This window comes from Siphateles boraxobius, unplaced genomic scaffold, assembly GCF_051911475.1.
Source record: "Siphateles boraxobius isolate OS27281-9 unplaced genomic scaffold, OSU_SipBor_1 77, whole genome shotgun sequence".
Taxonomy (NCBI): domain Eukaryota; kingdom Metazoa; phylum Chordata; class Actinopteri; order Cypriniformes; family Leuciscidae; genus Siphateles; species Siphateles boraxobius.
In genome coordinates, this window is record NW_027509205.1 from 21,343,450 (window position 1) to 21,361,744 (window position 18,295).

Below are 18,295 nucleotides of genomic sequence, written 5' to 3' on the forward strand. Positions count from 1 at the left end.
ATAGTTACAATAGTTTTTGCTATGATGCCAAAATTATGAAATTTGACTGGTATTGGTACCGACTGCTGAATTTTGGTACTGTGGATGCGAGTTAAGCATCTCTCTAAGTTTGCATCAATAATTCTGTTACTCTCCTTTTTATTATTGTGAAGCTGCTTTGAAACGATTTCTTTTGTTTAAAGCACTATAAAAATAAAGGTGACTTGACCAACATACGTGTTAGAGATCTACAGATGTTCCTGCATGGTTTTCACCATTGTTTCCATAGCAACTGTGTAAACCGCACCTTTTTATTTGGTTTATATGACGTCTTGTAATTGTGTGTGTGTGTGTGTAGTTTGCTGTCAGAAACGTGAATCGGCAGCAGATGTTGAAGGACTCACAGAAACTTCAACTGTCTCCAGGTTTGAAGCTCTTCACTATTTGTTGCATCTCATGACTTTTTCCATAAAGTAGGATATTTCACTTTGCCATATTGTGCCTCACTAAGGACAGTTTTCTGTTGTTTTCTTTACAGATCCAGAGTCTCAACAAAAAGAATTGGAAATCATGATTGTGTAGCATCAACGTTTGTGGAGAAAATCTTAAAGCTCTTCTCGCGTCTTCTTAAAACACTTGAAACTATCAGTCCAAATGTTTTAATCCGTTTGACAGTGATAACTAGATAACTAGTCTAACTATATCCCCAGCATTAAGTGTTGCAGTGTAATATTGTCCTTCTGCTGTTCTGTTCCCTGTAATGTGTTTCTGTGATTTTGTATCATGAATGTTAAAGTGCCACTGAAGTGTCTTGGTAAGCGCAGCTTTGATGCGTTGATGTAATTTCCACTGAACAGCCAATAGCGTTTAGTTTCTCACAGACTGCGAGTCGTACTTGACGGCACCATAAGCGAATCCGAGCGCTGACGATACGCTGATTCAATAGTAAAGATGTAAATAAAGTCTAGCCATTTCATTCTTGACCAACGTACAGTTGGAAAACAGAATAAAACTTGAGCGTTTGAGCAACCGAACACACATCTTTCTCAAACACATATTGCTCCTTAATGTGTGAACAGTGGCTTTGGCCAGGTGGTATTTATAGCATAGGGGGCGGAGCTTCAGATTCTAGAGCGCATTTGATTGGACAGAAGATGTTATGAGAAGCTGAAGTCCGCAGTGATGTCATAAAAATCCCAGATCCATTTTAGCGGAAGAGAGAGACTGTAAGTTTTGAATGCTTATATCACATAACTGCCAATTTTGTAATTGTTTTGCTTTATTCATAACCTTAAGTCTAACACATTCATACTAATAATATTAATACATTTTATTTCAGGGGGCCTTTAAATAATACACATTTGTCTACAATTTAAGATGACAGCATTTATTGATGCAATACAAATTTGTTTGAATTTAAAAGTACATTTGTAAAAATCAAAGTAACATTGAATTTTTTTCATTATAATGTGGATTTACACCTTCACAACATGAATTATACTGTTAATATTTTCTTGTAAGCTGATACTGATGCTGATAATCTGTATTTTTTTAATCGTTTTAAGAAGTACAGTTATACAGCTTTTATTGTATTTGAGATTGCAGGTTTGATGTATCAGAGAGGAATAAAAGCTATACAGCTGGTCTTATGTTAGGATATGCACATACTTGCAGTGTTTATAAAGGGAAAATAATTGATCTGAATTTGGTTATTATGAGAGATTCTCACACAGATGAAGCACGAAAACCTGTGTCTTGTGGTTAGAGAGATGACGTGTGTTTCTCTCATGGAGTCTTTCTCTGTAGAGGACGTTATATTTCAGTAAATTTCTCTGATTCATCTCACAGTTTTAATAGTCTGGATGTCCTTAAAAGGAGATTCAGGGCTTTCCAGAGATGATATGAAGTTTTGAAAACTCACTCTCCTGTCTTTAAATTGAGCGAATGATCAAGCGCTCTTATGGAAATATGATAATATTTTGTAATTATCATTTAATGGGTGACCGAGCTTTTTCTTCCCTTGCTCCAAAACTCAGGAACTGTTCCATATGAGATTAGACATGCTGAATCTTTTAGTGCTTTTATATCCTTGCTTAAAACTCACATTTTTTAGACTTGGTTTTATGTGACTTTGTAGTATATTGTTTATTTTGTATGTTTAGTTTATTGTTTTGATGTTTTTATTTCTCTTGTTATTCATGTATCTACTTTTTACCTTTATCCTTTTCTGTGTAAAAGATTTCAAAAGCAACATTTAGCTATATAAAATAAAGTTTATTATTATTAAATCTGACTAATTTTCAAATTGTTTGTCATAAAACATATCTTATGTGGTTTCTAATCAAAATATGACTTTCTGTTTCGAAACAGGGCATTGATTTCATAATTCATACATGACTACTGTAAAGACATTATCTTTATCAGGCATTCTGGTGAAATTATATATAAAGTGAAATTATATATCAACATTCTTACAAAAATATTCTCATTTATTACATTTTTACTCCCATTGTTAAACGTCTTTGTTCATTACATGTTGCCCCAATAACACATTAATAAGCAAATAAGATACATTGTGTTGAATGGCACTACACATTTATGGCTATTTTACCCACATATTGCATAAAGTAAAACTGTATATCAATTCATTCTGTTATATCTTTCATAATAGTTTGGAATCATCTTTATACAAAGTTTGGGGGAGAGAGAAAATTTTATTTGAAAAACACAATTTTAAATTTAAATTTTTGCCTATTTATGTCTTTTCATATTCTTAATAATTGGGTCCTGTGTCCTCTACAGAGGACATAGCATAACTCAGGAATAAAATATTTTTGTATTATTTTTGAAATTTATACAGGTTTGGAACAACTTGAGGGAGATACCTTCTTCCTGTAAGTGACTGCGACACAGGATGGATGGACCAGGCTTCCGCTGCGTCTTGAAGCCGAGCGCGCCGGTTAATATCTGAAAATATTAATAACTTTCCCAAAAAGTATTGGAAAGAACATAGAAAGTTAGGAAGAGAAAGTTATCACAACCGAGTACTAAGAAATTGGCTGGCTATATGGCCATATTGGTGTCGTTTGTCGCAGATAGCGGACAAAAAGCAGTCATACAGGGGAGATATAAACATAAAAATAATTGGCTGAACATTTAGAACGAAAAACGGCAATAATACTATGTAAGAGCTTAAAGTCATGTTATAACGAAAAAAAATAATAACATAGGCTACAATATGCATACTGTGTAGTGTAATATTAACTCACCCATGTATCTTCTGTCAGCTGTGGTGGTCAACCGTTGAAATTTGAATTTCAACCTAACGGGCTGCGTTGTTATAGAAACAACCCAATAAATGTTCCGAATAACCCAACAGAACGACCCAATATTTTTTACCCAACTATTGGGTACACAAAATAACCCAACGTTTTTTTAGAGTGCAGAGTCCTCCGCTGCTGAACAGAAGAAGTTCCTCAATCATCTGAAAGAACAATGCGATTTGCCAAGGCAAATACAGCTCTTGTCACCAAGCTATTCATGTCCCTAAGAGCCCGTCCTGATCTGGACATCTATGACTTCTTCAAGCATGAGGATCAGCGTGAGCCTCCATCTTTGTCCAATCAAGGGAAGCTGCGGTCAGGAACCAAGTCAGATTTTCTTAGGTGCTAACCAGGAATGCCAGGTCAGTATATATCATATTTTCTGTTTGTCTTAGATAGGGTGAACAAGGGTTCGGCACCTTTAGCTCCTTTAAGCTCTGCTTCTGCCGTAACCCTTTTCAATCGGCTAGTCTTTATTTAAAATCTTCTGTTCATTTGAATGTTCTGCTGCTGCTGGTTGAAATAAACTCATTAATTAATTAATTAATTAATTAATTAATTCATTCATTCAGCTCCTGGCCCCTCTCCATCAGCCAAAGAAGCTTCTGTGGTCGTGCTTGATATGGCAGCAGTAATACACATCATCAAAACCCAGCGTGCCAGAGTGTTTGGAGAGTACACTCAGATGGACTTGATGCCATACTTACACAGCCTGATGACTGACAAGACGACAAGAGTGGATGCAGTCTGGGACAAGTATATAGAGGCAAGTCTCAGATCCCAGACTCGTGTTAAGCGTGGTGGGACAGCAGGGTACAGAACACGAGTCTCCGCTAAGATACCTCTGCCAAAGGGAACTCAATGGCAGAAGTTCCTCAAGGACAGTCAAAATAAAGATGAGCTGTTTCAGTACACCAGTGACGAACTTCTGAAGACCACAGCTGGCTCAAAGTAGCTCCTCCTCACAACAAAGGCTAACTTGGTCCTGAGCAACAAACCTACTGACCTAGAAGCATTGTCACTATGTCAGCAAGAGGAAGCAGACACACGAATGATGCTACATTTATGTTATGCTGCCGAACAGGGTCACACCAAGGCTTACCTAAGGACAGTAGATAGTGATGTGGTTGTGCTGGCCATCAATCTATAGGAGTTAGGCCTCTCAGAGCTGTGGATTGGATTTGGATCAGGCAAGGCATATAAAGATATTCCAATCCACCACATCTCAGAAATATTGGGATCTCAAAATTGCCAAGCACTGCCCCTCTTCCACGCGTTCAAAGGATGTGACGTTGTATCAGCAATGTATGGAATTGGCAGAAAAACTGCATGGGATGCGTGGACAGCTTCCCCAGAAGTCACGACACCCTCATTGTGATCACCCAAGACCCAACCAGCCTCACACTGGAATCAGTGCACATGAGAGTTCTCGAATGCTGGACTGTATAGTAAGAATCATGTATAGTAAGAACTGCGGTGTCAAGTCAGTCAATGAAGCCCGGAAGCTTCTTTTCACTCATGGCCTCAAGTCCCTGGATTCAATCCCCCCGACCCAGCATGCCTTATTCCAGCATGGGAAGCGTGTCCTGCACACTGCAGCTTTTGTCTAGAAGCAGTCCCTCTCCCAAACTCCAGAGATTCAAGACCCCAGTGAGGGAAAAGTTAATGGATGAGGCAGAATGATTGTCTATTTATAAACAGGTTAAAATAATGTGGTTAATTTGTATGTTAATTATTGATTTATTTGCTTGTTTTTTAATGTTTAAAATAATGTCAAAGAATATAGTTGAAATGTAATGGGGGTTTTTCTTACCAGAGTAAAAACAAACCAGACCTGTACGTGTTACAACATTCAGTCATTACTTAACTTTCATGTGCTATTTCTGACGTTGATGTAACTTAGTGATATTACATCCTATTTTTGAAAAGTATGTGTCCATCATTTCCTCCACGGTTCAAAGCACGATGACATTTTATGTAATTTAATTTCCTCTTGTATTGAGCAATTTGGCTCCAGTGTTGCAAACTATTTTAAATGGTGTAAACCTCAAAAACATTTTGCAACACTGTTTGACTCACATCATTCTCTTTCTGGGAAACCTGTAAACCACATTCACTGGTTGACCCATTCACCAATAGTGGTTGACCAGAACAGTGCAGTTATTAGACTGCAAGATCAGTTTCAAAAACGTATAACTGAAAAATTAAACACTGAATGTTTAACATTCAATTATTTGGCAAAATAAATGTATTGCAACAATTCTATCATATTTAAATCAAGCCCATTGCAAAAGGAAAAAACATGTTCTCTTTTAAATCCCCATGTGCAAAAATGTGAATATTACAAAAAATGCAGCACATAAAAAAAAATGCCAGAATGTAAAATCTGTAATTTTATACACAATTAAATGCTATTAATTTGTACTAACTTACGCCAACAGGACTCGCCTTTATTTGTGCATTAAATAAAGTTAAAGACTACATTTAATTTGTGCTTTACATCGTGAATGTGAGCTAAAAGAAAAGCATTAGCCATAGGCATAGTTGAGGGCGACGTTCATAAATGTGACGCATAGCCTATTTATGACAAATATATTGTGGGTTTTTTTGTTTTGTTTTGTTTTTGAGGGCGCTTTAGCCTGATCTCCACCTTGAATCATGTTTTTACCAAACAATTAATGCGTTTTTTTATCTACTGTTTACCGGCACTGATGTCTCCCTCCGAACTCTTTTTTCCTTCTACTTTTTCTTCAGCTTTTCTTTGATTTGCTGAGCGAGTTACGGTTTGCTGGAAAGTCTTCCTTGTGATGTGTTTTTTATAAACAGGTTGTAGAATATGATGTCACTTTATCTCCGCCCTGAGACTCTGTTCATTAAAACTGTTCATCTCTAACCTCAGTCAGTGCATCACTTTCACAGCCGGGACATTTGACTTGAACTCTCATGCAGACGAACGAAACCTTTTTTGTAAACTTTACATTTATATCACATCGAACAATGCAAAACGACAATTCAGGTGAGTCATCCATATATTTCATAACCTATATTAATCAATTAAAACTTGACACAAAAATATGAATTAGAATAAATGTAAGCTATAACTAAAGATATAGCTAATGCTGAGTGATGCGATTTACAGATTTGCTTGATTGAATTCTGATTAGGCCTATATCACTTTTTCGATGAACCAACGTTATTCATAAAACCATTCATTTATTTATTTTAAATCATTGTACATAAATTCAGTTGATTTCGAGTTTTTGGCTGCACTTTAACATAAAAGCTTTCATTTGATAACATTAGTTACCAACCAATGGACTAATAACGATGAATTTATTAATCTTAGATAATGTAAATGTCAACATCTAGGCTAGCCTATGATTCATGTATATGCAAACTATATGCAAATGAGACCGTTGAGAGACAGTTGCGGATTGAGTTAATCGAGTGTGTGTCCATCAGTGTCCTGCTGTCTGTCTGCTATCTGGAAGATGATGAGGACTTCTGTTTGTTCCTCTGAGGGTATGATGATTCTTTATTAATTATTAATAACACACTTGCGGTCAAAACACGAGTTTAGTGTCATTTGTTTCTGAATGAAGATCTGCACTGAAATAATAGAGTGTGTTTAAGTTGATGTTCATCCTTTGTAGAAATGTATCAGTCTCTGGATGATCCTCTCTCTGTAGAGGAGACCCGAGCAGAACCGGCCCAGAGTTCAGTGCGGCCATGTTCACTCACACACGAGGAAGAGTGTGTGTGAGCGATGATGATGATGATGAAGATGATGAAGAACAGCAGGAATATGAACTAGATATTCACGTTTCTTTTTGTATCAAATATTTATGTGATCACTTATTAAAAGAATGATTACAAAAAGCATGTTTCATTCCTTTTCATAGTTTCTTATTCCATAGCTTTTTTCCACACAATGAAAGTCAATGGTGCCCTACAACTGTCTGGTTACCAACATTTTTAAAATATCTTATTTTGTGTTTAGCAGAACAAAGAAATGTATACAGGTTTGGAACAACATGAGGGAGAGTAAATGATGACAGAATTTTCATTTTTTGGGTGAACTATTACTTTAAATGGATTGGCATCTCTCGCATCTCCACCTGTAATGGGTGGGACCATCGCATGGACACGACGACATCGCATCCTGAAGTGCCAGCCTCATCAACACTGTGAAGGCCTCATGGACACCTCAACAAACTCGTCTCCATACCGGCGTGATGACTCCGATCCCAACCAGATGAACTGGATAAATATTGTGAAAGTTCTGATCCAATCTGACTTCTGACCTATAATGTTGCCTGAATCATAATCATACACTGTTGGTTCGTTGGCCAAAGGAGAACTGGCCCCCCGACTGAGCCTGGGTTATCCCTGGGTTCTCTCTGTCACTGATGGAGTTTTAGTTCCTCGTCACTGTTGCCTTTTTTTACTTTCTTCACCTTTGTCGCCATTGGCTTTTTGCTTGCTTAGTTGGGGACATTTAATTTTATATTTAACAATATTATTACAACATTATTTTCCTGTCATCTCTGTAAAGCTGCTTTGAAACAATCTGTATTGTAAAAAGCACTATATAAATAAAGGTGACTTGACTTGTAATGCTGGAGGAGGATAATCTCCACCAGTGACGTGCACAGACCTCCTCAGGGGCACAAGGACCAAAAAGGGCAAAAAAAGAAAAGAAGAGTTCCTTGTTTTGTTTTTGTTTTTTATCCTTTATTTCCTTGCCATTCTATGAAAACATGTTGATACAATTAGAATGCATAACACATCAAACTAAAATAGGGAAATTATTATAATATTACTAAATTTACTTTACCAAACAAAACAGTGAGAATCAAGAATGTAATTATGAGGAATTCATGTTTAGTTTTGTTGATGTTGTAAATTTGATGTATGTATTATAGTGTTAGCTATCATGAAATCAGTACCACTTTACAATAAGGTTTCATTAGTTAAATTTATTAACATACTAATAAACTGCACTTCTACAGTATTTATTAATCTTAGTTAATATTAATTTCAGCATTTACTAAAACATTATTAAAATCAAAAGTTGTATTTGTTAACATAATGCGCTGACTGTGAAATAACATGAACAAACAATTAACAGGTGTATTATTATTAACAAAGATTAACAAATACTGTAACAAATGTGTTTTTTCATGGTTAGTTCATGTTAATACATGAATAATAAACAAATGAACCTTATTGTAAAGTGTTACTATGAAATCAAAGATATAAATTCCAATTTAGAGTTGGACATGGATTTAAGATTTCATTTCACTAGATGTATTTCCCCAAGCTAATAACACTCGCCTTGGATGAAAACGAATGACATTGTCAGACTCAGAGGCTGAAATCGAGTTATACTTTTATTATATACTATTCAAATTATATAACTTTTTGTTTTTATATATACTTTTTTTTATTGTAAGTGGTAATAGTGTCTAGTGTTCTATTATACTATTTATAATAATAATTATTATTATTATTTACAATTATCGCTTGTAAATAATACAAGCGATAATACAGGGCTCCGCCCTGGCCTTCGCCTCGTCCTGCTCCGCCCTGGCCTTCGCCTCGTCCTGCTCCGCCCTGGCCTTTGCCACGCCATGCTCCGCCCTGGCCTTTGCCACGCCATGCTCCGCCCTGGCCTTCGCCTCGTCCTGCTCCGCCCTGGCCTTTGCCACGCCATGCTCCGCCCTGGCCTTCGCCTCGTCCTGCTCCGCCCTGGCCTTTGCCAGGCCATGCTCCGCCCTGGCCTTCGCCTCGTCCTGCTCCGCCCTGGCCTTTGCCACGCCATGCTCCGCCCTGGCCTTTGCCACGCCATGCTCCGCCCTGGCCTTCGCCTCGTCCTGCTCCGCCCTGGCCTTTGCCACGCCATGCTCCGCCCTGGCCTTCGCCACGCCATGCTCCGCCCTGGCCTTCGCCTCGTCCTGCTCCGCCCTGGCCTTTGCCACGCCATGCTCCGCCCTGGCCTTCGCCACGCCATGCTCCGCCCTGGCCTTCGCCTCGTCCTGCTCCGCCCTGGCCTTTGCCACGCCATGCTCCGCCCTGGCCTTTGCCACGCCATGCTCCGCCCTGGCCTTCGCCTCGTCCTGCTCCGCCCTGGCCTTCGCCTCGTCCTGCTCCGCCCTGGCCGCCGTCACGTCCTGCTCCGCCCTGGAGGCTTCCTGTTCCGGGCAAGCCCCGCCCTCGTCAGCCTCCAGGGCGCCCACCCTCCCGCCCCTATTTGATGTTCATTCGGCGCGGGGTCGCGCCTTATGGAAGGGGGGGATAATGTTACGGTGTTTATTCATTTTGTCATGTTTCTGGTTTGTGGTTTCTCTGTCTTTGGTCTTTTATTCAGTTTGTGCCTTTTTAATTGTAGTCTGTTATCCTAGTCATGTCATTATTAGGTCCCTTGTTTCAGGTGTGTTGTCTTGTTAGGTTGTATGGTCCCGCTCGGTGTTCTGATTTGCCCCAGCTGTGTCTTGTTCCCTCATCCCGTCTGTGTATTTAAATCCTGTCTGCTCTTTTGTTCGTGGTCAGTTATTGAATGTATGTTTTAATGTGCGTACCACGAGTATCTTGTCTGTATCTGTAATTAAAGTCTACTGCTGCATTTAGATCCGCCTACTGCCTTTGCTTCCACGCAAATTCGTAACACATATACGTCCATTTTGCTCTTATCACTGTTGAATAAATGGTTTCCAGTGTCATTCTATCAGCTGATACACGCCTCATTACATTTAAAATCTTCTTACATTTCTCTTCCGTCTTATTTATGTGAATACTCCATGTAATTTTCGTGTCAAAAAACGTTCCAGGAAATACTTATCACTTTAAGCTGTTCCAACTCATTATATAATTATACATTTATATCTATACTTATCTTTTTGTTTGTGAAGCAAATATTTTTGTTTTTCTCCACAGAGAATTTAAATCATACCAATATAAATTATAATCCACATTTCCCCCAAAGATCTACAAACAATGATACCTATACATCAACTCTAGTCCCTCTTCCATCATTTACACAAACCATATTCATTTCTTCAATAACTCAATTACCTCTCCATTCTCGTCTCTCCCAGCCCCACAATGTTGTGAATAAAATCTCCATATAATCACCTTCCGTACATTAATCTCTTTAATTTGTCTCATTTGACCATTTTATCCATTTTTTTTACAAGGATTATAATAATGAATTATTACCGTTCTACTCCTTAATCCATGCTGCTATCACCACGTACTCCTGATCACTTCCGTTTTCTATTTCTCTGAAAGATGGGTTTTGGGGCTGGGTCTGTGCGACTGTTTCTGGGGGACGAGTCTAAGGGAAGAACAGGAGACAAGGGTAAGGAGAATGCAGAAGACAAAAGGTAAGTAAAATAAACAGTGAATCCCCAGAAACAGATTTCGAAACTTTCCCCTAATGGGATTCTTAGGGACTTTGTTTCCTTACTCAAGACATAATGAGGATACAAAATTATTTGAGTTTACTTCTGTTGCAATTTGTTCAACCTTTTTTTCATAAAATGACTGGACTATGTTTGTGCTTATTTTAAAATAACTCTGATATCTCTCCCTTTCTTTTCATGTTTAATTGACCCTGTTCAAAAATATGACAAATTTAAAATATGATTCCAATCATATTCATATTCTAATCATCATCCAATTACCAACATTTAACTCTTTCTTACCAGTATAAAAAAAAAGTGGTTTTGGTCATTTTCACAATTTCATGGCACCCCAGAATATTTTGTTGTATGAATATCTGAACATACCAAAAGAAAGAACAAACCCTGTGCTTTTAAAACAAAAACAAAAAAATAATGTTATTCTATCTTCGTGCGTCTTTTCTTTTAATCAACACTTGAATGTTGGCAAGTTTCATAAAAAGCAACATTTTTATCAAAGACTAGGGCCTACATCTAGATAAGATTCATAATGATGATCAAAACACAGTAGATCGAGTCCATCAACAACCTACACCCATAAAGCTTCATAGTCCTATAGTGATCGCATTATGATATCGCTTGTTTCTGCGCTTCTTTGCCTGCGTTTTGATCTCCTATCCTCACTAGAACATTTGTATACTGTAACGTACACACGGCCAAGGTACGGTATATGCGTGTATTAGGCCTAATGTAGGCTATTGGGAGCAAACCACCCTGATGCTAAACCTTAAAAGCTTACTTCAAATATGATGTTTTCTTCGGTGAAGTTCGGTATCTTGCAACCATCTCTCGTCCTCTGCTCGTCCGTTTGAAATCTGCGCGCGCCGCGCTGCCGGCGAACGTTTTTTTTTTTTTTTTAAATCAGCATCAGCAACTGCCAGTAGCAAATAAAAATTTGAGGTGACACCCGGGGTGGCCAATCGCATGTCAGGGGTGTCCAGTGCCACCCCGGACCCCCTCTCTGGCTCCGCCACCGGAGCTTCGCCTTCCAGCTCAGCTCCTTCACCGCGACACACCGGTACATCGACTGGGTTACTGCAGAAGCTGCACCGATCCGTCTGTCAATCTCCCGTTCCTTCCCTCACTCGTGAACAAACTTTGACCCTATATCGGCTGCTTGTCCTGGTTAGGTTGAGGTTGGTGGTTGTAAGGAAGAGCGAGCAGCTTCTCTTTCCTTCCTCTTATATAGTATTTTCATGCAGCTGGCTTTTGTTTCCTCTAAGCACAATAAGCATCTAGTTACCTATAACATAGCCTACTTGCACAAGACCGCTGTTAAGGAGCTATGTTTCATGGGTCCCTCGTGTTCATATAGCTGAGGGGAAAAGGCTTGCGACAGTAGGCCTAATACATTTTAAATGTTCATAGACACCGTAATACATTTTAAATGTTCATAGCTTTCATTAGTTCAGACACTTCCCTCAAACAAGTGGCATTATGCGGCAGCACATGCTTTTTATTGTGTCCTTTTCGACCTCTGCATTTGGATGAGGACAGGGGTCCTACTGAAGATTCTGATAAAGCATGGCTAATGCCATTCTCAGATGGGCCTATTACCACAAGTTGCATAAACTACTAAGACTATCTTACAAGTTATGACCTCATCCTCACACTTCATTTCAGAGTTGTTAGTCATCATGAGTTCTGTTCCTAAACTAAATTTCTGCTTCGCTTCACTTCAGAAGTCCTTTAGACGCATGGAAACGTGTGGAACATTTAATCATGAATAGTATGCTTTGATGGACTTCCAAAAAAGTATACATATTGACTCCGCTTGGAAGAGCCAGGACATTTCTAAATAGACTATAACTCCAATTCGTCTGAAAGAATAATGTCATATACACCTAGGATGGCTTCAGGGTGAGTAAATCATGGGCTAATTTTCATTTTTGGGTGAACTATCCCTTAAATGCCAATTTTGCTCTTCAGTATGTGTACGCTGCAGATACAAATGTTCCCATGTGTCCATCATTTCCTCCACATAATATTTATAACAAATATAGCCTATGTGTTTTTTTAGTTTTTTTATAGTTTTGAGGGGGCTTTAGGCTGACCTCCACATTGAATCATGTTTTTAGCAAACTATTAATGCATTTTTTATCTAGGGGGAGAGCGGGGTAAGTTGTCACATGGGTAAATTGTCACACTGTTCATAACTCCAACACTAGAGGCTCTATCTCAAAAATCAAATAGCCACTTTGTGTGGATTCTTCTTCTATAGTCAACTTCCTGTTCACATGTGGTCAAGATCACTCTAATCTGACGTTAGCACAATTTTCTTATTTTTCTGCTTAAAAAGTAAAAAATGTGCACTTTACATTTTATGCAATACAACTTTGTTAGGTATGAATGTTAAAAATAATTATTTTGCACAAAATAGAGGAGACAGTAACGAGTCTTTTGATACTTTAGCTAAAGTGCTATGTTGAGCTAATGTTGAGATTTAGCCAACATTAACACACATGTCAGTTTGGGGCAAGTTGTCTCACTGACTTTGGGGCAAGTTGTCACATGTGACAACTTGCCCCTGTACAAAAAAACGCATAGAACATGCTCAAAAAACATTGTGATATTGTATGCTAATTTATTTGTAATTGCAATAAGGGTTTTGAAGGAAAGAAAGGAAGGAAGGAAGAAAGATGGTTCAAAATTATCAACGAAAGACAGAACATGGCAGTACACCACCTGACATAATGTTAAAGGCCAGGCTCTAGCACAAATCCTGCTCTGCCAGACTCTAGCACCAACCCTGCTCTGCCAGGCTCTAGCACAAACCCTGCTCTGCCAGACTCTAGCACCAACCCTGCTCTGCCAGGCTCTAGCACAAACCCTGCTCTGCCAGGCTCTAGCACAAACCCTGCTCTGCCGGGCTCTAGCACAAACCCTGCTCTGCCAGGCTCTAGCACAAACCCTGCTCTGCCAGGCTCTAGCACAAACCCTGCTCTGCCAGGCTCTAGCACAAACCCTGCTCTGCCAGGCTCTAGCACCAACCCTGCTCTGCCGGGCTCTAGCACAAACCCTGCTCTGCCAGGCTCTAGCATCAACACTGCTCTGCCAAGCTCTAGCACCAACCCTGCTCTGCCAGGCTCTAGCACCAACCCTGCTCTGCCAAGCTCTAGCACCAACCCTGCTCTGCCAAGCTCTAGCACCAACCCTGCTCTGCCAAGCTCTAGCACCAACCCTGCTCTGCCAAGCTCTAGCACCAACTCTGCTCTGCCAGGCTCTAGCACCAACCCTGCTCTGCCAAGCTCTAGCACCAACTCTGCTCTGCCAGGCTCTAGCACCAACCCTGCTCTGCCAAGCTCTAGCACCAACTCTGCTCTGCCAGGCTCTAGCACAAACCCTGCTCTGCCAGGCTCTAGCACCAACCCTGCTCTGCCAAGCTCTAGCACAAACCCTGCTCTGCCAGGCTCTAGCACCAACCCTGCTCTGCCAAGCTCTAGCACCAACTCTGCTCTGCCAGGCTCTAGCACCAACCCTGCTCTGCCAGGCTCTAGCACCAACCCTGCTCTGCCAAGCTCTAGCACAAACCCTGCTCTGCCAGGCTCTAGCACCAACTCTGCTCTGCCAGGCTCTAGCACAAAGCACCAACCCTGCTCTGCCAGGCTCTAGCACCAACTCTGCTCTGCCAGGCTCTAGCACAAACCCTGCTCTGCCAGGCTCTAGCACCAACCCTGCTCTGCCAGGCTCTAGCACAAAGCACCAACCCTGCTCTGCCAGGCTCTAGCACCAACTCTGCTCTGCCAGGCTCTAGCACAAACCCTGCTCTGCCAGGCTCTAGCACCAACTCTACTCTGCCAGGCTCTAGCACAAACCCTGCTCTGCCAGGCTCTAGCACCAACCCTGCTCTGCCAAGCTCTAGCACAAACCCTGCTCTGCCAGGCTCTAGCACAAACCCTGCTCTGCCAGGCTCTAGCACCAACCCTGCTCTGCCAAGCTCTAGCACCAACTCTACTCTGCCAGGCTCTAGCACCAACCCTGCTCTGCCAGGCTCTAGCACCAACCCTGCTCTGCCAGGCTCTAGCACCAACTCTACTCTGCCAGGCTCTAGCACAAACCCTGCTCTGCCAGGCTCTAGCACCAACCCTGCTCTGCCAAGCTCTAGCACAAACCCTGCTCTGCCAGGCTCTAGCACAAACCCTGCTCTGCCAGGCTCTAGCACCAACCCTGCTCTGCCAAGCTCTAGCACAAACCCTGCTCTGCCAGACTCTAGCACCAACCCTGCTCTGCCAGGCTCTAGCACCAACCCTGCTCTGCCAGGCTCTAGCACCAACCCTGCTCTGCCAGACTCTAGCACCAACTCTACTCTGCCAGGCTCTAGCACAAACCCTGCTCTGCCAGGCTCTAGCACCAACCCTGCTCTGCCAAGCTCTAGCACAAACCCTGCTCTGCCAGACTCTAGCACCAACCCTGCTCTGCCAGGCTCTAGCACCAACCCTGCTCTGCCAGACTCTAGCACCAATGGAAATTTTGATGGAAATGTGCATTGTTTGGATTTAAATAATTGTTTTTCCAGATTCTCCAGGCACAATAGTTTATATTTCCAGTTTTGGTTCGAAATAAATTAAAATCATAAATAAAATAAAAATAAAAAAACAATATTCGCAATTAAGTAGTTGTGTTCTTATTTTTAGATAATCTAGTGTGACAACTTAACCTCCGATGGGGCAAATTGTCTCAAGTGCACACTCTCTATTCTACAGTCTACAACTCTATAATGAGATAAGATATGAAGATGTTATGACTACAACATATGTGCCCAAGACTTCCTTCTTTCATTTGGTATGACACTTATACCATTGTGATGTATGGTGCTCAGTAAATGTTAGACAGTGTGAAAAGTGTGACAACATCCCGCTCTCCCCTACTGTTTGCCGCCACTGATGTCTCCCTCCGAACTCTTTTTTTTTCTTCTACTTTTTATTCAGATCTTGTTTGATTTGCTGAGCGAGCCAACGTTTGCTGAAAAAGCTTCCGTGTGATTTGTGTTTTTTTTTATAAACAGGTGGTCAAATGATGTCACTTTATTTCCGCTCTGAGACTCTGTTCACAATCTCCGTTCATCACTTTCACAGCCGTGACATTTGACTTTTCTCATGCAGACGGACGTATAGTCCCTTTTTGTAGACTATACATTTATATCACATCGAGCAATGCAAAACTATAATTCAGGTGAGTCACTATTAAAACTTTACTCAACAAATATTAATTATAATAAATGCAAGCTAATGATATAATGCAGAGTGATAGGATTAACAGATTTGCTTGATTGAATTCTGATTTTGTAACTTTTTCGATGTTTTTTGTAACGTTATTCAAGAAAACCACGCCACCGAAACCATTTATTTATTTGTCCATAAATTCAGTTGATTTCGAGTTTTTGGCTAAAATAAAGCTTTCATTTTATAGTAGCCTATATTAGTTCCCACGCATGGACTAATAACGATGAATTCTAGCCTAAAGCATTTATTAATCTTAGATAATGTTAATGTCAACATCTAGGCTAGCCTACTGATCCATGCATAGGCTATGCAAATTTTATGCAAATAAGACCGTTTGAGAGACAGCTGCGGAATGTTTTTTTTTTTTTTTTGCTAGACTGTCACCGACATAACTATGGCATATATATATATATATATATATATATATATATATATATATATATATATATATATATATATAGCCTATATGACAAGAAAACGCTTAAACTGCTTTATACTTGCACGCTCCGTGGAGCGTTAAACTCACCTCTGAATGCCGTTTTATCTGCAGTTTAGCGTTGTTAAACTCAGGTCTGGTTGGCACAGTCAAAACTTTGGAAGACAGAACGATGTCATTGACAGCGTTATGTTGCGGTAAAGCTCGTCTCAGAGAGTGTTTTGAGGCAAATCGATCGTGATCCCTCTTTTGCTGAACTCGCTCTACTCCCTTTTCCCACTCGGGGAGCCATTTATTTTCAATAAAAATGAAATCAAGAAAATATGCGAAAAGTGGAAATAAAGTGTCTAACGTGTGTATAATAATAAAGTGTTTATCGGTTAGGGTCCAAATAAAGGCGGCATTCATTTATTAATTTTAATAATCATTTACACTATGTTATTATTGCATTTTATGTATAGCTACAACAACACTGGTGCAAATAGAATGCCACTATTTATATGTTGGCCTATAGGCCATAAATAGCATCGAACTATTTACACTTAGCCCTATTGCAAAAAATACTGCTATTTTTACTTATTGTAAATATAGCCTAATCTATCGCTATTAAAACTTAATACAGACATAATTGAAATGCGGGACACGGATTAAGTATTGCGGGATAAAACCCTGTAGGCTAGTTTACCTGATAGGCCTAAAAGTGGCAAATTGACAGCGACAATTGATTTCATCTTTTGCACAAGAAATATGCCCTTAACTCTTAAAAGTAAATATCCCCTCCTCTTACAAGTGACACGCGTTGGCTGTCTGATGGGAAGTGTGTGTTTGGCAGGAACAGGTCTGTGGTTTTGATTACTCTTGATCGCTGCAAGATGAGCAAATGAGCGCTCATCGTTGCACAAGAGGAATTAACCAATAAGAAAGACAAGCAGCCGATGGGGAATTAATAACAAGGGCCCTGGGGAATTAATGGTTCTGCTTTCTGGCCGAATTGTTCTGCTTTCGATGAGCGTTGAGTTTGTGATTTTTTTCTTTTATTTGTGAATTAATTTTTCTTTTCTTTTACATTGAGAAAATACAACAGTTCCAGTTTATAGAGATTGACGCATCATATTAAAGTATGTTTCACAAATAATCACAAATATGTTTAATTAACTGCATAGTTTGCTAGTGAATTTATTTATTTTTTGATTTGTGAATTAAATTATGTTTAATTTTACATTGAGAGAAAAAAATTCCAGCTTACAGATATTTTTTAACATGCAGTTTATCTATACTGGGGGGGAGACAGAACAGAATAGGAAAAAAAATGTATAGAAAAAGAGAGTTTGATTGTTGGGCCCCTTTGCTGAAAGTTGCTTTTAGCTTCTTTATAAAAGGCTGCTACTCTTAGAGAAGTCCTACTTTTTAATGAGAATTTTTTGACACTTAGTGTGTGTGTGGGGGGGGGGGGGGGGGGAGGGGGGGGGAGGGGGGGGGCGATCTTGAAATACACAATCGCATGTTTATAGTTTGCAGTCAGGCTGAGGGCCTTTGTATTTATTATGACTCAGAACTTTCCCCCGACTTTTTCTTTTGCTCTGTCACTGGATCGTTTCTTTCTGCTGTGTCACATTTACAGGTCCACAGCAGGAAGGAACTTGTGATTTGTCAAACACGTTCTGTCAGTGCATCACATTCCCAGGAATTTGTGATTTGAGCGCCTAAGCCGAACGGAAACCCTATTATCAGATCGAGTAATGCAATAAATATACCCTATGTGAGTTATTCCAACGCTATCTCAAGACCAATTCTATTTTCATATCATAACCCATTAATTTATTAAAACTTAACCCAAAAACATGAGAATAAATCTATCTAAAAATCTATAAT

At 39.9% G+C, this 18,295-nt stretch overlaps 1 long non-coding RNA gene across 1 annotated transcript; it reads left to right on the forward strand.

Moving 5' to 3' along the window:
* The first annotated feature begins 311 nt into the window (after window positions 1–311).
* On the forward strand, window positions 312–2,272 carry LOC143725561 (uncharacterized). The gene is made up of 2 exons (XR_013198251.1): window positions 312–404; window positions 518–2,272. It is a non-coding gene; the product is annotated as an uncharacterized LOC143725561 (long non-coding RNA).
* Window positions 2,273–18,295: the final 16,023 nt, after the last annotated feature.